The 20,837-nt window shown below is 41.0% G+C and overlaps 1 protein-coding gene and 1 long non-coding RNA gene across 5 annotated transcripts in view; one reads left to right on the plus strand and one right to left on the minus strand.

The window, feature by feature from the left end:
- Positions 1-1,890, plus strand: part of LOC138757284 (uncharacterized) — a 49,388-nt gene extending 47,498 nt beyond the window's left edge. For all 3 annotated transcript variants that reach the window (XR_011353481.1, XR_011353483.1, XR_011353482.1), the window contains one exon: positions 1,749-1,890. This is a non-coding gene — a long non-coding RNA (uncharacterized lncRNA). The remainder of the gene's footprint in view (positions 1-1,748) is intronic.
- LOC138757281 (ADP-ribosylation factor-like protein 15) overlaps positions 1-20,837 on the minus strand; it is a 359,572-nt gene that overhangs the window by 105,835 nt on the left and 232,900 nt on the right. The gene's annotated exons all lie outside the window — the stretch shown is intronic.

Raw genomic sequence — 20,837 nt, forward strand, 5'->3', positions numbered from 1 at the left:
TGCTAAGACGACACAGCAGGCTTTTGTTTGATATGCAAACCTAGTTGAACAGAAAGGCAACGCAACAGCAGTTAGCATAGTTTGGTCAGAAGTAACTCCCAGCCCTATTGTACTCATTTATTAATGACCAAGCTGAAAAAAATTACAAGCCATGTATGCAAACAGAACATCCATTGCTTAATGCCAACTTTAACTCCATAATTTGAGCAATTTATTGGAGTATGTGGTTAATTATTGCATTACTTTACAAAGACATTTTATAAAAGTTTGTGTACTTGTGAAAAAGGATAGTAAATGTACTTTATTCCATTCATTGGTTTGCCATATTAGCACATTCCTGTCTGGTTTTTGATATATACGCAGTCAGAATTAGAAATGCACGCTTTCAGTACAATAGAAACTTAGTTTAAATGTTCTTTCATGTTTCCAAATATTATTTATATACTTTTAAAACCTTAATTTGTATATTTAATTTTTATGAATTATCCAAGTTTACATAGCTACTCAGATTTCCGTAATATTATACACCTTTCCTTGCATTTCTCTAAACCTATCCCTTCTCTGCAACTTAAAATAATAGTCACGTGTTTCAGTAAACATTCAAAACTCTATTGGACCTGACACAAAAAACAAAGTCTTTAGACTATTTCCTTCTGTCTAACATAATTTGACTTGCGCTCTAAGGTTCTTTTTATTATTACATAATACATTAAAAGGCAATATACATGATATGTTAATGATATACATTAAAGACTTTGTGATTTCTGCTTTTGCGCTGGTGGAGCTGCTGTAGGGGCAGCACTGCCCTGGTTTAGATCGATAGGGAGCAGTGATGCAGCCAGCATTCCTGCTGGATCCAGCTGCCCAGATGACTGTGTCGGCTCCGCATGGGCTTTGAACTGTCTGTTGAGGGAGCCAACGGGGTTTTTATTTGAAATCCCGTGTTTGCAAGTCTGTACCTCAGATGGCAGCGCCTATAATTAATCGGCAGCAGCCACGAGGGGCTGCAGTCTCCAGGGAAGCGGAGGACTGGAGTAGGGCATCAGAAGACGAGAAGATCACCCACCGTCTGAGAAGGAGAAGCGAAGGAAACCACCCGTGGAGACAGTGAAGGGGCTCCGCTGCTGAGGGACCAGTACATGAGGCGAGCTATGGGTTGTTGGAGACTGCTGTCGGAAGACTCGTGCCAGGCTGCGGACTACTGGAGACTTGCTTGAACTGGCTGGAGGGGTACCAGGTATCGGGACCAGGATGCGAGAAGGTGCCAAAGGCACTAAAGAATTCCTGTCTCTGTTGGAGGTTCAGATCTGGAACTCAGGTTGCCAATGGCTTAGACTGGACTCTGTGTGGCTGCAGAAGCACTGGAAGTGAATCTACAGACACTCAGTGACTCTGGTGAGGTGGGGTGGGGGGGAGGGAGACACTCTCTTTTGCTTCTCTCTCTCTGACTGTAAGAGGTGCTTAGGCAATTCCTGCTGGTGGTGAATCCGTCTACCTCGCAGGAGGCAAAAAAATTCATTAAATATGAGACTGTTTCATTACTATAGTAAATTGAATCTTGATACTTCAACTTTTGTCTACTGTAAGAACAGAGTCACTGTGAGTATTGCCCGGTGTCCCTAACAATAGGAGAAAGAGAAGCAAAACTCCCTAACTCCCGTCAATTTTTAAAATGGACACTATCGACTTACTGAGCATTACCAGCTTTTTCTGTTTTTATTTTAAAAACGAATCAATTTCTGTTACAGATACTGTGTTTTTTACATGGTGGACCAAGACTCCAAGGTACAATTTCGACAAACAGAAAATGTGGAGAGTTAAAGCAAGACAAATTTCGAATAAAAGGATTCATCAACAAACATTTGCTTTTAATTTGGAAATAAACAAGGAATGCATGAAAATTACTGGTCACTAGGTTGTGGGGTGGTGGTGGGGATGGGAGATGGGGGGGGGGGGGGCAGAGGATGGTAAACAAGAGATATGCAAGACAGATGAATTTGCATGGAGGTGTCCTAAAAGGAGAAGTGAAAGGATTTAAAGAAAATTCCAATGGTAGATCCGAGGTGTTGGAACAAAATCACAAAGGCTAGGGTAGGGTAGGGTAGGGTAGGATTTTCCAAATAGTCAGAGCCAAAGAAATATCAGTTTGTGAGAAGCAGGGGGGCCTGTAGAGGAGAAGACCGCGCCTTTCTAACAAACAATTCTTCAGGAAGGCCTCTGTTCATCCAATACTGGAAACAAGGTGAGCAGATTGACATTAGAAATATAATTGAAAGGAAAAAACATGTGAAAGCTGATTCCATGGTCTTAATCATTCTAACATGAATCACTGTGAAGCATATAAAATAACAGAGGGCAGGGGGGGGATAAGGTAACATTGGAGTTGAGAAGAGATGTTATCGCTACATAGAAAGGAAGCAATAGTTGAAACTTAGTCCTTGACCTCGCCCAACCGGACAGAGGTTCACTCCCCTATGTGGGCGAGAGTGGGGGTTGTAGGAGGGATGACCAACCTCACCAGCACACATGGTTCAGGAACCATTCAAAATGGGTAGGAGAATAGAAATTTTGTGGTAATAGGACTACTATTCTCTGCAACCTATGTTGCCTGCCTGGTGCATGACCTGCAAGGAATTTGGAGAGGGAATGGAAAGACTTAGTTGTCATGGACAACCTGGGTATTAATAATGTAGATAGAACTAGGAAAAAGGTTCTGCTGAGGAAACTTGAGCAGCTAGGGATCAAATTAAAAAGTAGAATCAAAAAGTAAAATCTCAGAATTGTTACCTGAGGCAAGTGTAAATTGGAAAAGAATTGATAAGACCAGAGAGTTAAATGCCTGGCTCAAAAACTGGTGTGAGAAAAGTGGGTTTGAATTAGCTCTTACGATGGGTTGGGGGTCCACCTGAACTGTGCTGGCACCAGAGTCTTGGCAAATCACATAACTAAGGCTGTGGATAGGGTTTTAAACTAAATAGTAAGAAGCTAAGTTCAACAGATTGGAAAAACGTGGATAAAGTTAAAGGAAAGGAGAAGGCATGAGAGGTTAATGAAGTCTCCAAAATAAAAGAAAGGACAGAAAGTTCAGAAAAGAATAACAATTTAAACTCGGACAACACAGAGACATACGTGAGAAGGGCCGAATTTACTGGTGGAGCCAGAAGACATTCCAAAAACAGCAATAATTACACTGTTTGGGTTGTGTTATGGGATACATTAGAATACCTATGAGTAAAATAAGGAATAGATTGTGGAAGTTTAGTTTAGGTTACACTTCACAAACAGAGTAACATTTCATAAAAGACATCTCATTTCGAATGCAAGTGAATTGCTGAAGTGAGACATTGTGTCACCAGTGATTTTGCAGAAACAATGGAACCGCTTTGGAAAGTACTTCAAAAGGAGGTGCAAATGGAACATAATGTTGATCATGTCCAGGTTCAGATACTGATATGATCTTTCGAAAATTGGGTTTGGAGCCTCAGGAGAGGTTTTTGGGGTTTTTTACAAGTAGAGAGTGGAAAAAACAAACAGGTTATTGTTTGGAGAGAGAAAGAGAGAGAAAAATCAGTTCTACAGCAGCAGTTGAGGCTGAAAAATGGCAAGCAGGCATGCTTGTTGGAAAACCCCATTTGAAGACAGGTTGTGAGTTCTGAGTTCAGCCTGTTTAAAACCCTTGTAGTCCTTATGAGAGGAAATGGCTGGCTAGTGTTTCTCCTGAAATAATGAAAACAAAAGGAACTCTGTGGTGACCTGGAAGAAGAGGTTATCATTTAGAAAACCCATGATGGGGCAAGTTTCTTCAGCACAACACTGAAGTGACTGATTGGAGGAAATCAATTTGTGTGTCCAATGAACAACAAATTTCTCTCTGAAACCAACAAGAACTTTCCTGAGTGGTAATCATCTAACTTTAAGCACCAGAGCCTGGTGGAAATTATAAATGTTGAATTCTATGCACAGTATGAGAATTGCCTAATACCAGTGAACTTGGAGAAGTGAAAAGTGAATGATTGGACAGTGAAACAGAGAACTTTCTTGAACATTTATACATTACATACACATGCTCTTAGAATTAGAAGAGGGTAAGTTAATAGTAATGTTAAAGTTTGACCCTATTTTTATGTTTAAAGAAAATTAAAAGCAACTTTTGTTCAAGTAACCATTGTCTTGGTGAATTTCTATTGCTGCTGGTTTTGGAATCCTCTGGGCTCGTAACAGTTTTCAAATTTTTACGAATGCCATTTAGATTAAAGAATCCTGCTCAATCACTTCAACGGGTGATGGAAGCTTTAGGACATGGTATAACCAATGTATTAATTTATTTCAACGATATTTTAATGCCCAGTGGCAAGGAGGAACATCGAAGTACACTTTTTATCTGTTTTCAAGAATTTGGACTGACAATCAATCCAGATAAATGCGTTTTTGGAAAAGAAACGATTGATTTTTTGGGGCATAGAATTACTCCGGAGGGTCCGATCCCACTACCAACCAAAATTGAGGCCATTACCAAATACTCAAAGCCTGCTACAGTTAAAAGGCTACAGAAATTCTTAGGAATGGTGAATTTTTAGCATCCGTTTCTTCTGGGAGCAGCTCAGAATATGAAGCCTCTTTTCAACATGGTCCAACTATCCATTGGACTGAAGAGGTAAACAATGCCTTCTTGAAGATGAAAAAATTGCTGACTCATGCCAGTATGCTCAGCTATCCATTTTGAATGCAGCCATTGCACTTTCCACAGATGCATCCAAGATGGACATAGAAGGTGCACTTCATCAATACATCAACAGACAATGGAAGCCATTAGCATTCTTCAGCCACAATCTTCGTGAAGCAGAAAAAAAATACAGTGCTTTTGATAAGGAGCTTTTGGCCATTTACTTGTCTATTTGACACTTCCTTTATTTTTTGGGAGGACAGAAATTTACTATGTACACTGACCACAAGCCCTTAACATTTGCATTTTCCAAGGTCACAGAGCCCTAGTTAATGCAACAACAATGGCAATTATCATTCATTTCAGAATTTTCCACAAAAATAGTACTGGAAAAGACAATGTAGTAGCTGATGCACTGTCCTGTTCTGCTCCACTTGAGGTTTCATCCGTAGATCAAGGTATTGATTATACACCTTTTGCCGTGGCCAAAGAACATGACCATGAAACAAATGTTTATTAGACTGCAATCAAAGGATGTCCAGTTTGGACTTCAAGGCAAACTATTCCTCTGTGATATATCAATGAGCCACCCATGCCTACAGTCTTTCACTATTGACAGGCTTAAACCAGCTGATGTGGACATGTATTCTGCACTGCAGCAGCCAAAAGTCCGTTGCAGAGGTCAACTACCTAAAAGTTTTCTGCTGGTTCTGGGGGGATGGGAGCGGGGGCCCGTGGAGCGGGGCTATGATAGCACTACAACTCCCAGAAGGCATTGTACTGGCTACGTGATGAAGGTGCCTGATGACGTCAATGTGTGTCGGGCCATGATTCGGGCTTTTAAAAGGTTGCGCCTGTTCTGAACAGTAAATCAGTTTGATTCACTAAAGAAATGCCTTATGTCATTATTTCATCATGTTCACTGCAATTCCAGTGGCCACAGAGATTTATTTAGAGTGGGTTATAGGAATTAAATTTCCACAAAAATCAATGTTATTTTTATTAGGTAATATTGAAGGGATATGTCCCAAATATATCAAAAAAAATTTCTAAAGATTACATTAGTGGTAGCAAGAAAATATATAGCAGTAACATAGAAATCGGATTTCCACCGTAGAGTTGGACATTTTCTTTAGAGAAAATTACTTATAATCTGAGAAATAAATATGATGTATTTTTGAAAATTGGGCACCTATATTTACAAATGGAGGAAATTAATTTATAGACTTTTTCTTTAAGCTTCGAACCTCATTAACCTCCTTAAATGTATTAAAAGATACACATGACTAATGCCGTGTGATGAGGGGGACCCTACCCTACAGCAACCAGGCTTCTATTCTTGTTTTCTTACTTTTCTTTGTTCTTTTTCCATGCTTTTTCTCAATTTATTTCTTTTCATTTTCTCTTGGGGTTTGTTTAAGGGGGAGTGGGTTTGGGGTTTATATAATCTTGTAATGGATTTGATATTAATATTTGATTATTGTATTTTATATTGAGCTGCAGAAGGACCTCTTTGCTCCTATACTCAATTCCCCTTGTTATGAAGGCCAAAATGCCATTAGCTTTCTTCACTGCCTGTTGTACCTGCATGCTTACTTTTAGTGATTGATGAACAAGGACACCTAGATCTCATTGTACTTCTCCTTTTCCTAACTTGACACTATTCAGATAGTAATCTGCCTTCCAGTTCTTGCCACCAAAATGGATAACCTCACATTTATCCACATTAAACTGCATCTGCTATGCATCTGCCCATTCACCCAACCTGTCCAAGTCACCCTGTCATAATATCCTCCTCACATTTCACACTGCCACCCAGCTTTGTGTCACCTGCAAATTTGCTAATGTTACTTTTAATCCATTCATCTAAATCAGTGGTTTTCAAACTGCCCCCTTAAACTCACAATCCACCTTAAGCAATTCCTCTGCCATATGTGCTCTGTGATCAGTAAGGGACTGCTTCTTGGTATGTGAATAGGAAGGGAAAGTTGAGAATCACTGCTCTAGACCCAATTGTCACTGAAATATTTTGCTTGAGAAAAATTGTCATTGGCTCATTTCCTTTGGAGTTTATGAAATCGTGCACCTAATGAGTCAAATAGATATGGTTGAAACAGTGGTTTTCAAATCTTTTTCTTTCCACTTACATGCTACTTTAAGCAATCCCTTACTAATCACAGAGCACTTGTGGCATAGGGATTGCTTAAAGTGGAATGTGAGTTTAGGGGGGCAATTTAAAAACCACTGATCTAAATCATTAATGTATATTGTAAATAATTGAGGTCCCAGCACTGAGCTTTGCGGTAGCCCATCCTACTAGTCATTGCCTGCCATTCTGAAAGGGACCAGTTAATCCCTACTCTTTCTTTCCTGTCTGCCAACCAATTTTATATCCATTGTCAGTACCCTACCCCCAATAAATACCGTGTGCTCTAATTTTGCTCACTTATCTTCTATGTGGGACCTTATCAAAGGGTATTTGAAAGACCAGGTACACTACATCCACCAGCTCTCTTTTGTCCATTTTCATTGTTACATCCCCAAAACATTCCATAAGATTATTCAAGGATGATTTCCTCTTCGTAAATCCATGTTGACTCAGACCGATCCTGTTACTGCTATCCAAATGTACTGCTATTTCATCTTTTATAATTGACCCCAGCAACCACTGATGCCAGGCTAACTTGTCTATAATTCCCTGTTTTCTCTTTCCCTCCTTTCTTTAAAAAAAAGATATAACATTAGCTACCATCCAATCTGCAGGAACAGATCCTGAATCTATAGAACAATGGAAAATGATTTCCAATGCATCCACAATTTCTAGAACCACCTCCTGAAGTAACCTGGGATGCAGACCATCAAGCCCTGGGGATTTATCAGCCTTCAGTCCCATCAGTCTACCCAACACCATTTTCTGCCTAATGTGAATTTCCTTCAGTTCCTCTGTCCACTATTACATCTGGGAGATTGTGCCTTCCCGAATGAAGACAGATCCAAAATACATGTTCAACTTGTCTGCCATTTCCTTGTTCTCCATAATATTTTCACCTGTTTCTATCTTTAAGGGCCCAACTTTGATCTTAACTAATTTTTTCCTCTTCACATACCTAAGGAAGCTTTTACTATCCTCCTTTATATTCTCGGCTAACAGTTTAGCAAGCGCATTACCAGAGCGCATAGCCTCCAACGATGTCCCAGTCCTCCAGCTACAAGCCAGGCACCAGCAATTAGGAAAAGCATGTGAATAAGAACTCGCACATTTTATGGCACCCAACACCTGAGGCTGGAAAGTGACATCACTACCGCATCCCAGAAGAGCCCGCGCATTTTATGGCACCCAATACCTGAGGCAGGAAAGTAACATCACTACCATATCTAAGAAGGCTCAGCATGAAACACACAGAGGGAACTATAAAAGCTGTGGTTAAGCACAATAAAAGGATTAATTCCTGACTCTACTGTCTCCATTGTCATTTATTGCCACTTGCGTAAGGTAATGTCGTCAGACAGGCCACTACATAATTTGGTGACCCTGACAGGCCTCAGCTACACTAAGTCCACATGTCTGACATGGATGAGCAACCGACAACTTAGAAGGTGTAGGTCGACGCAGCCTCGCTGGCTGCAGCACCAGTGGTGAATAATGCAGTAGCAGTTCACCTTCCTCCATTCTGGTTGGATCGGCCACATAGCTGGCTGCAGTTGGCCGAAGCACAATTTGTGCTTTGGATCATTACATCTGAGGACATGAGATATTGGCACGTTGTGACTGCATTGACACTACAATCGCAGCAAGGGTGAGTTAATTCATCAATAACCCGATGGAGGACCAGAAGTACACTAAATTAGTAAATTTTTTGCTGAAAACATTTGAGCTTTCTCGTCATGAATGGGTTTTAAGGATTTTGAATACGCAAGAACTGGGGGACCGTAGTCCATCCCAGTTAATGCAAGAGCTGGTATCACTAGCCGCAGGCCATTCGAATTGCTTTCTTTTCAAGGCACTGTTTTTATCGAAATTACCAGTGCATGTGGCGGCAGGAGTGGTGCACATTAATTTTGCAGAGCCGCATTTGGTAGCAAGAGAGGCTGACCGACTTTATGGCCTTCCACAGGCTAACAGAATGCAAATGCAGCCCATCTGTGTGGTTGAGTTGTCCGAGACCCCTGAAACGCCAAAACCACCGGCATGTGCGGCAGTACAGCGACCACGTCCTGATGAAGGAAACAAAAGTTCCGGATACTGTTTTTATCATCGTCGATGGGGTCGCTCTGCCTATAGATGTAAGAGTCCTTGCATTTACCCAGGTCCACTACCACGTCAGGGAAATGGACCTGCGAACCGCCGTTAGTGGCCTCGGCGGTTGGCACAGAACAAGGTCTACTTTATTTACATAACGTGATTTCAGGGGTGGATTACTTGATAGGTATGGGGGCTGAGTTCAGTATTGTTCCCCCAACACAGTTTGAGTTGGCACAAGGTGCCACCGCTTTCAGCAGTTAATGGTACCACGATTCCTACTTTCAGAATGAGGAAGGTCACGATACATAAGGGGTCAGCAGTATTCTACTGGAAATGCATGGTGGCCTCAGTAGTTTTCCCCTGTTAGGCACGGATTTTTTGAGAGAGAATGGTCTCCTGGTTGATATATATAAATGTCGTCTGATAAACACGGCTAACTTCCAAAGTTTGCCCCTTAAAAGAATGCGTAGTTCTTTCCAACCGGTAAGAGTTCAGACAATTCAGCAGAATGCATACGCCTCGATACTTAAGTAGTTCCTGGGACCATTGATGACTAATTTTCAGGATAATGAGCTGTGGCATGGTGTATATCATTATATTGATACAACTGGTCCACCTGTTTATGCTCGGGCTTATAGGCTTCCAAAAGACAAGCTTACAATTGCAAGAGCAGAATTTGCAGTAATGGAGGAATCAGGGGTGGTATGCAGGTCCAAAAGTCCATGGACTTCACCCCTTCACATGGTGCCTAAAAGCTGCGGTGGTTGGCGGCCATGTGGGGACTACAGGCGGTTCAACAATATAACCATCCCCGACCGCTACCCGATCCCTCATATTCAGGATTTCTCAGCATGGTTGGCTAACGCTACTATATTTTCCAAAGTAGATTTAGTAATGGGATACTATCAGAATCCAGTTCACCTTGAGGATATTCCAAAGACCCCCTTTGGTCTCCTTGAATTTATCAGAATGCCGTTTGGTTTGAAGAACGCAGCCCAGATGTTTCAAAGATTGATGGACATTGTCACTAGGGACTTAAAAGGAACCTTTGTATATTTAGATGACATCCTCATAGCGAGCCCCGATGAGGAATCACATAAATGGCACCTCCATCTTCTGCTCGCTAGATTACAGGATTTTGGCCTTTCAGTCAACCCCACAAAATGCCAATTCGGTACAGCTGCAGTTGATTTTCTCAGCCACAGGATTTCTCGTACTGGAACTATACTGTTGCCGGACAAAGTGATTGCCATATGCAATTTTCCCGGCTTACTCGGAAGGATTTGCAATGATTCACAGGAATAGTTTCCTTTTACCATCATTTCATTAGAGGAGCGGCAGCTGTGATGCACCTACTGCTTGACCTATTAAATAGAAAAAGATCAAATATATTGCATTGGGATGAGGTAGCAGACATGGCTTCAGCAGTTTCAACTGCTGAGATGATCTATGGAACTCCACTATCCATTCCAGATGACGTACATTTCGGTAGTGACATAAATCAGACAGCTGACTTGGATATTTTACGTCTTGTGAGAGATAGCAATAGGGCAAAATAACCCTATCCCACGGTTTTTCACGGGAGCTCCAAACATCAGGTGCCACACGACCTACTGACAGCGGAATTTGTGATGGTTAGGAAAGGTCAGAAAGGCTCAGCATTTCAATGTCCATATGAGGGGCCCTTTAAGGTAATCAGCCGAGAAGGTGTAGTATTTACATTGGACATAGGGGGCCAAGAGTGTATGTTCACAATTGAATGACTGAAAATAGCACACACTGACCTTTCAAGACCAATCTCGTCACCACTGAAACATCCCAGAGGATGCCCCAGGCTGAACTACCAGCAGGAACCTGCGTCTGGGGGGGGGGGGGTGGGTGGGTGTAGCGGGAGCCCCACGTGAACAACAGAATCACGCGCAGCCACAGCAGTTTAGGAAGCACATTACCAGAGCGCAGACCCTCCAACGATATCCCAGTCCTCCAGCTACAAGCCAGGTACCAGCAATAAGGAAAAGTGCGCAAATAAGAGCCCGCGCTTTTTATGGCACCCAACACCCGAGGCTGGAAAGTGGAAAGCATCCCAGAAGGCTCAGCGTGAAATGCGCAGAGGGAACTATTTAAGCACAATAAAGGGACTGATTCCTGACTATACTGTTCCCAGTGTCATTTATTGCCACTTGCGTAAGGTAGCGCCGTCATATTGGCAACTACGAGTTTCCAAAACCACTGGCCTCCCAGATTTTTGCTATGTTATACTTCTTATTTTTTATTCTGTCCTTGACCTCCTTTGTCAGCCACAGTTTCCCCTTACTCCCCTTAGGATCTTTCTTCCACTTTAGAATGAACTGATGCTGCACCTTCTGCATTACTCCCAGAAATACCCGCCACTGTTGTTTCACTGTCATCTCTGCTAGGGTATCTTTCCATCAACTTTGGCCAGCTCCTCTCTCATGGCTCCATAGTCCCCTTTGTTCATCTGTAATATTAACACTTCCAATTTTCCCTTATCCCTCTCAAATTGTAGATTAGAACTTTACATTTTATGGTCACTACCTTCTAATGGCTCCTTTTTCCTCGAGTTCCCTTATTACACAACACTAAATCCAGAATTGCCTTCTACTTGGTAGGCTCTAGTACAAGCTACTCTAAGAATTCGTCTCGGAGGCACTCCACAAACTCCCTTTCTTAGGGTCTTCTATCAACCTAATTTCCCAGTCTATCTGAATGTTGAAATCCCCCATAACAATGATAGCATTACCTTTGAGACATGCCAATTTTAACTTTTGATTCAACTTGCACCCTATATCCAGGCTACTGTTTGGGGGCCTGTAAGGTCTTTTTGCCCTTACAATTTCTCAGTTCTACCCATACTGACTCTACATCTCTTGATTCTACATTACCTCTTGCAATGGACTGAACTTCGTTCCTCACCAACAGAGCCACCCCACCCCCTCTGCCCACCTGTCTGTTCTTTCGATAGATGTATACCCTTGAATATTAATTTCCCAGCTCTGGTCCTCTTGCAGCCGTGTCTTTGCTATTCCTACAACATCATACTTGCCACTTTCTAACTGAGCCTCAAGCTCATCCTCTTTATTTCTTATACTTTGTGCATTTATATATACTTTTAATCCATTAAATCCCTCCCCTTTCACATCAATTCTTATTGCTCTTGGCCATACTTTTTCCAATCCCTTCTCGAGCTTTCTGCCCCATTAATTCTATTGCTTTCTTAACTTATTCTCTAATTCCTTTGAACTCCATCCTTATAATTCCAGTTCATCTCCTCTACCCCTACTACTTAGTTTAAACACACGCATGTAGCAGTGGCAAACCTGCTTGCCAGAATGCTGGTCCCCTGCCTGATAAGGTGTAATTTATCCTTACCCCAAAACAGATCACAGGCCTCCAAAAAGCAACCAGGATGTTGGTTGCAAATTACAACAGGAATTAGAGAAGGCATGTAAATAAGGCAATGTTATGGTGGCCACAGAGGACTTCAATGTGCAGGTAGAGGGGGGAAATTCAAGTTGGCACTGGATCCCAAGAGAAGAAATTAGTTAATATAAGATGGCTTTTTAGAGCAGCTTGTGATCGTGCCCACTAGAAAAAAAGGCAGTTCTGGATTTGGTGCTCTGCAATGAATCGGATCAGACTAGTGAGCTTAAAGTAAAAGAACCATTAGGAGAGAAATTTAAATAAGTCTGCATATGCTGGAAGGTTGAGTGCAATACAGAAATATGCTGAAGAAACTCAGCAAGTCACACTGAATCCACAGGAAGAAAAGGATAACAAACATTTTGGTCCAGAGCCCTTCGCTAGGTACGGGCCTCATGAAGGGCCTCAGCCTGAAATGTTGGTTATCTTTTACTTCCTGTGGATGTGATGTTGCATGGCAAAAATTAGCAGGAAATAGGATGATTGGGTAGTTTGGGGGACGGGGAGGGGGCGGTTGGTAAAGGAGAAAAGTTAGCCAGAATAACTCCTTAGCAATGGGTACGTTTCAGTGGTTTCAGTGGAAGGGAACATAAAGCAGGCTTAGATAAACCTTTGGAACAAAAATAATATTGGAAGAGAAACTGAAATTAAGTTAAAGATCTGAGTTTCAGCTCAAAGACTAAAAGAAGTAGAAAAATAACATTTGAATTAGCAGGTCAAGCAGCATCAATGGAAAGAAAAAATAAAGTTAAAATTTCTGGTCAAAGATTCTTTGCCTGATCCATCTGAGAATTTCCAAAATGATTGAAAGGAAGAACTTTAGTTACGTGGACAGACAAGAGGATCTGGGCTTGTTTTTATTGGAACAGCAGAAGTCACAAGGAAATGTGAGAGAGATATTGGAAGGATTATAGACTGTGTATATTTGGAGGTCTCCTTTGATGGATAAAGGATTGTCATCTAGAAAACATAGTCTTTTGTTCAGTATGTTTTGATGTTGTGTTTGGTGGGTACAAGTTCAGTGTTAAACTATTGGAGTGCTTCTATCAGAATATGGGTATCAAGAAACTGGTTTTAATAATAAATTTAAGAAGTTTAAATAAGGACAATTGGAGCTGGGAAGATACACCTCACAAATGTTGAAAGAGTACTTTTGAAAAGATGGACTCTAATAAATTCTGTAGTTTCAGTTTAATTAACGACCAAGGAATGAAGAAAGATGGTCTGGGTTTACAAAAACGAGATTGAGGGAGGAAAAAATGTTTGCTTCCCATATAAATTGAAAAGGTAGAAGGGAGTTTTGAGGGAGACTTAAAGAGACAGAAATATAGAAAATGGTGGGGAAGTAAACAGAAAAGTTTGTTCTAATTATAAATATGAGAATACTTGAATGAATAATTAAGAAATGAGCAATCTATTAACTCCTTGCTTGCTGGCGGAACAGTTTTTAAAAGAACTAGATGGAAGAATTTAAGACAGCAGTTGGTAGTGGATAAAGGGAACCTGAATCTATCTGTCTTCCAGAATAATTGTAATAAAGTGAGTGGCATTGAAAGACTAAAGACATTCACATTGATTTACTAAACCAGGGAATCATGGGTCCACCAAGGATGCACCATGTAGATTTAATTTTACACCTTTAGATCAACGAGTGAAGGTGTGTGCTGGCACAGCTGTGGGCAAGAAACAAACATTTTTCTGAGGACAAGGGAATTTTGGACAAGTTAACAAAATCAGTGGCTTTACAAATATGTACAAAGCAAATTTTAAAAAAAATTAAAACCCAGTTGGCAGATGCCGAGTGCATTTATAAACAAGAGACCATAACAAAATAAATTAGTGAGGTAAAACTACTGAACTGGAAGGTATAATGAAAAGTACTGGATCAGAGAAAAAAGTTATACAATAGCAAAACAGTAGGAACACAAAGCATTCCTACTCATCACGGCCCTTCAGTTCATTCACCTAATTAATTAATTCAGGTCATCAAGTTTAACTGATCTTGATCAAATTATAATGATATGGATAACCCTCAATTTTGTACTGAGTTCAACAATGTTATTTTGATGTGTAAATGGATTATGGTTCAAGTATGATAGGAAAAGTGAACATATTCCTCCTTACACTAGATATCTCATACTGATCATCACTTTGGCCTAACAATGTGTTCCCAAGAATGCGAGCATTAATAGAATTACCACTAAAAGCAATCTTTAATAAAGAGATGCCTCAATGACAATTTTTCTCTACCAGGAAACTCTGCAAACTCTTATTTCCTGTTCTTTGTGGTTCATGGACATTGAACTCATAATTACAGAGGAATCTCTAGCTAGGGAGAGATACACAGTTGAAAAGAGGGAAAATGGCAGCTTCTATCAAGTCCAAACAGAGATGAGGGATACCTGGGAGTGATGGGAAAAAGGTGCATTTCAACCAGAAATGATTTATTCCATTGTAGTGAGTCCCCAACAATGGCACATACTCACTGTACTAGCTAGCATGCAATCATGAAACAAACACATCAGTGCTGAGTGGCTATATTTCTCATTACAACGAAAGTCTTACAGGCAGCACTCCACACCTAGCTCTGGGTAAGTCATTGCTATGAAAGCACCAGCAGAGGGCAGAGATCCACATAAGGCTCCTGGCATAACAGCAATTTGCTCAAATGGAAGTTCTTTATTTAAAAAAAATGGCACAAGGGTACATACCTGCATCTATCCAGATTGGAGGACCAAAAGCACTGAGTTTTAAGTGTTAGCATGAAGATGGTTGCTGATGTGTTCTTTCTCTTAACTGTTTTCAACACAGATTCCAGAATATTACCATTAAAATTTGAGAAATTAATATAGAAGACACACATGTTGATACTTCACTTCATGATCATTATTAACTCAAATTCGATTTTGATAAATTACTCACATTAATCCTTTTTCGTTCATCCTCCAATATCACCTACCATCCCTGATCAATTTGGGAGGCTAGCCAGATTAGAGACAAAAGGTAACCATCACCAATTACATCTTCCTCTCTTTGCTCCCTGCTCACTTTGCTTTCTGCAGAGTCTTTTCTTTTCATGGCCTGTCCTCCTTTCCCTTTCCCAGGCTTATTTTCCTGCAACCATAGTTGCAACAGCTGGTCCTTCACTCCTCCATCACCATGGGCCTAAAGAGCCCTTTTATGGCAGAAGTTCACCTGCAGGTCTTCCAATCTAGACTGCTATAGTCGATGCTCATGTTAGCTCGACTACATTGGTGAAATCTAGCATGGAGTATAGCAGATTACTGTTTTATAGAAGACCTGCACTTCATCCATAACTTTTTGCCATTTCAAAATATCACTGCATGTCATTTTAAATGTCCTTCAGTGTCCATCCTCAGTCTTCCCCAATGCTATGGAATGATCTAAAGTGTTAAGAATATTGAATTTTGCAATTTTAGGCAACCCACACATCCCAGTGCTCTCCTGCCCATATTTTGTTCATACTTTGATGAAGGGTCCAAGCCTGAAACATTGGTTATGTATCTTTATTTTTGTTGTATAATGTACACTGTTTGACCTGCTGAATTTCTCTAGCATTGTGCTTTTACTACCCTCTTTCCATTTGGTTCTATACGCCCATAATTTTATCCAGTTGCAATTGTCACCCATCATTCCTCTATCCCACCCTCATCATGCTACGTCCCAATGTAGATTCTCAACCAAAATTCTAACTCTCACCCTTTCCTCCAGAGATGGTGTGTTCCAGATTCCAACATCTGCAGTTTCATTCATATTCAAAACCCAAAAAATAGTTTTAACTATTTTCTAATTTTGAAAATCTTAGAGAAGTCTCACATTCAATCGCAAACCCCACTTTCATTTACGTGTTGTTTACAGTAGATCGTCTCAAGAAGTATTTGATAGTAATTGAAGATGAAATTACTTCATGGTTAAATGAAATATAAGGCAAGATACCAGGCTGTGCAAATCTGAAGGCAGAACTTCAAAGTACAAGGAGGATCTAGATGTAAAAATAGAAACTAAAGATGCTGGAAAGTTGAAATGAAACAGAAAATGCTGGGGGTAAAAATAGGCTAGGTAGCACCTGTAGAAAGAGTCTTGTGTTTTGGATCTATTATCACCGTTTTCAATCTTCATCAAATGATATAGTTAGGGTTGTACATCCAATGGCAGGTTGTATAATAAGTGATAGATGCATAAATATAGCAATCAGACATGGATTTAGCAATGATAAAGTAGCCTTTATGGAAAATCTTAACCTACATATAGATTTTAATCCAGTCACAATGTCGGATACTGAAGTACTGTGCAGACCAATTGACGGAGGTCATAATGGACATCTTCAACCCCTCACAGCAGCAGCTCATCATTACCACAGGATTTAAGGCAGCCACCATCATCCCGGTACCCAAGAAGGTGACAATAAAAGGCCACAAGACTACTGGCCTGTGGCATTGACCACCACCATTATGAAATGCTTTGAGAAATAGGTGATGGAATGCACCAAACACCTCCCAGAGACGCTGGACCCATTTCAATTCGCCTGTAGAAGATACTCCATCCAGACCCACCTGGAGAAGGATGCCTCGTATGCCACACTGCAGTTCATTGACTTCAGCTTGGCATTAAACACGATAATTCCCCAGAGGCTGGTGGAGAAACTATCCTCACTGGGACACAACAGCCCTCCCTGTAACTGAATTCTGGACTTCCTAACAGAGAGATCACAGTCTGTCTGGGACAGTAACAGAACGTCGAGCACCATTATGCTGTGCACTAGCTCACCTCTGGGCTGTGTGCTCAGCATGCTTCAGTTCACATCTCTAATCACAACTGCAAGGTCAGACCCAGTTCCAACAGTGTCATCAAGTTTGCAGATAACACAACAGTAGTTGGCCTCATCAGCAATAGTGATGAGTTGCACCTCTAAGAAAAGGTGGAAAATCTCATGAGTAACAACCTGAGTCTCAAAGTTGACAAGATGAAGGAAATGTTTGTGGACTTCAGGAGGACCTGGAATGGCCACGCTTCACTACACATCAACAACTCGGTAGTGCAGTGAGTAGAGAGCACCAAGTTCCTTGGAGTCCACTTAACTAGCGACCTATTGTGGACACACATCTCCTCACTTGTCAGGAAGGTGCAACAGCACTTCCTGAGATGAGTGAAGCGGGCAAGGTTATTGGCCACCATTATGTCACCCTTCTATAGGAGCTCTGTTGAGAGTATCCTAACCTGCTGTATCACAGTGTGGTACGATTGCTGGAATAAAGTTCAATCCACAGGATGATAAGAGTGACAGAGAGGATCACTGGAGTCTCCTTACACCCATCTCCCACCATTGGCATGATCTAGAACTAAAGAACAGTACAACACAGAAAACAGGCCATTTGGCCTTTCTAGTCAGTGCCACAAACATCATACCGCTAGTCCCACTGACCTGTACCCATTCCATAACCCTCCAGACTCTCCCATCCATGTATCTATCCAATTTATTTTTAAAGCTTAAGAGTGAGCCTGCTTTTACCTTGCCAGATGGCAACGTTCCATACTCCCACCACTCTCTGAGTGAAGAAATTCCCCCTAATGTTCCCCCTAAACCTTTCCCCTTTCATCCTAAAGCCATGACCTCTTGTATTTATCTCTCCTAATCTAAGTGGAAAGAATCTACTTGCATTTATCTGTATATTCCTCGCATAATTTTGTAAACCTCTATCAAATCTCTCCTCATTCTTCAACGCCCCAAGGAATAAAGTCCTAAACTGTTTAATCTTTCCCTGTAACTCAATCCTGAAGACCTGGCAACATCCTAGAATATCTTCTCTGCGCTCTTTCAATCTTACTGATATCCTTCCTGTAGTTTGGCGACGAGAACGGCACACAATACTCCAAATTTGGCTTCACCAATGTCTTATATAACCTCACCATAACATCCTAACTCCTATATTCAATACTTTGATTTATGAAGGCCAAGATACCAAAATCTTTCCTCACAACCCTGTCATGTCACTTTCAGGGAATTATATATCTGAATTCCCAGATCCCTTTGTTCCTCCACACTCCTCAGTGCCTTATCATTTACTGTGTAGGTCCTACCTTGGTTTGTCCTTCTAAAATGAAGCAACTTCATACTTTTCTGCATTAAATTCCATCTGCAACTTTTTGGCCTATTTTTTCAGTTGGTTCAGGACCCTCTGCGAGCTTTGAAAGCTTTTCTCACTGTCCACAACGCCTCCAATCTTAGTGTCATCAGCAAACTTGCTGATACAATTTACTACATTATCATCCACATCATTAATATAGACAACAAACAACAATGGTCACAGCTCCAATCCCTGAAGCACGCACACTACTAATTACAGGCCTCCAGTCTGAGAAGCAATCATCCACTACCACTCTGTCTTCTCCTGTTCAGACAATTTCAAATCCAGTTTACAACCTCTTCATGGATACCTAGTGTCTGAATCTTCTGAACTAACCTCCTGTGTGGCATCTTGTCAAAAGCCTTACTAAATTCCGTGTACACAACATCCACAGCCTTTCCTTCATCTCCTCAAAAAATACTACAAGATTCATTAAACGTGTCCTACCATGAACAAAGCCATGCTGACTATCCTTAATCAGCCCTTGGCTGACCAAATCCTTGTGTACAAGATTTCTCAGAACACCCTCCAATAGTTTACCTACTACTGACGTCAGGCTCATTGGCCTGTAATTTCCTGGTTTACTTTTGGAGCTTTTTTTAAACAACGGAATAACATGAGCTACCCTCCAATCCTCCGGCACCTCACCTGTGGATAAGGATTTTTAAAATATTTCTGCCAATGCCCCTGCCATTTCTACACTCGTCTCCCTTATGGCCCGAGGGACTATCACGTCAGGTCCAGGGGATTTATCTACATTTATTCGCTGTAAGACAGCAAGCACCTCCTCCTGTTTAATCTCTGTATATTCCATGCCACTACTGCTGTTTCCCTTCCTTCCATAAAAAGTGCCAGTTTCCTGTGTATTCCACACATAGACACCACTCTGATCTACTAGGGGACTAAGTTTGTCCTTTTATTCTTAATATACCTGTAGAAACCCTTTGTTTACCTTCATATTATCTGCCAAAGATACTTCATGTCTCTTTTTGCCTTCCTGATTTCCTTCTTGAATATTTTCTATATTCTGCTAGTGCCTCATTTGCTCCTTGTTGCCTATACCTGCTACACACCTCTCTCTTCTTAATCAGATTGGCAATATCCATTGAGAACCATAGTTCCCTATGTCTATTAGGTTTACTTTTAATCCTGATAGGAATATGCAAACTCTTTGAAGGCTTTCCACTTACTAGACACATCCTTGCCAGAAAACAACTTATCCCAATCCACTCTTCCAAGATCCTTTTTCATTTCCACAAAATTGGCCTTTCTCTAATTTAGAATCTCAACTCTAGGACCAGACCTATCCTTATCCATAATTAACTTGAAACTAATGACATTATGGACTTTGGACCCAAAATGTTCTTGGACACATACTTCTGCCACCTGACCCTACAGGTTTCCTAATAGGAGATCAAGTATTGCATCCTCTCTCATTGGTACCTCTACATATATTTTATTAAGAAAACTTTCACGAACACATTTGACCAACTCTAGCCATCCAGCCCTTTTACAGTATGGGAGCCCCACTCAATATGTGAAAAGTTAAAATCTCCTACTATCACAACTTTCTGTTTCCATATAACCGTTTACAGTACGGAAACAGGCCATGTCGGCCCTTCAAGTCCGTACTGGTTCACCTGAACAACTCCACTAGCTCCTCCGCAAACTCATGAGGAAGTAGAGGCTTTCTTCATGATGCCATTGGTGTGTTGGTTCCAGGAAAGATCTTCCGAGATAGTGACGCTGGAGGAACTCAGCCAGTCTTGCAGTGTCCATAGGAGATAACAATATATTTTTTTGGTGAGAATTAAACATTATTTTAATGCTTAAAAAGCCTTACCTTTTTGTTTAAATACTGTTACAAGTTTTTTTTGTGTTTCACATCATATGACTAAGATTGCATTCTTCAGATCCCCTGAAGTATCATGAATCTGAATGTGAGCAGTTCCACAGGAACCTGCAGTCCTCATGCATCTGATCCAAATGGTACTAATCGAAACAAAGACTGAAACACAGTAGGATTAGGAGAGGAGATATTTTTCTCTTTGGTCTGTGGTGTTTAACAGGTGTAAGTATTTGCTGCCAATTGTTTCGTACATCAGCCTGCTATCTCTCTACAGATTTGCTCCTCCAATTCTCTCCGACTATTGGGTGGTCTATAATACAACCCTATCAGTGTGGTCACACCTTTCCTGTTCCTCAGCTCCACCCATATGGCCTCTATAAACGAGCCCTCTGGGCTATCCTGTCTAAGCATAGCTGAGATATTTTCGTTGACTAGCAATGCTGCTCCTCCCACTCTATTACATCTGAATCAACAGAACCCTGAAACACTGAGCTG

This window comes from Narcine bancroftii, chromosome 3, assembly GCF_036971445.1.
Source record: "Narcine bancroftii isolate sNarBan1 chromosome 3, sNarBan1.hap1, whole genome shotgun sequence".
Classification (NCBI taxonomy): domain Eukaryota; kingdom Metazoa; phylum Chordata; class Chondrichthyes; order Torpediniformes; family Narcinidae; genus Narcine; species Narcine bancroftii.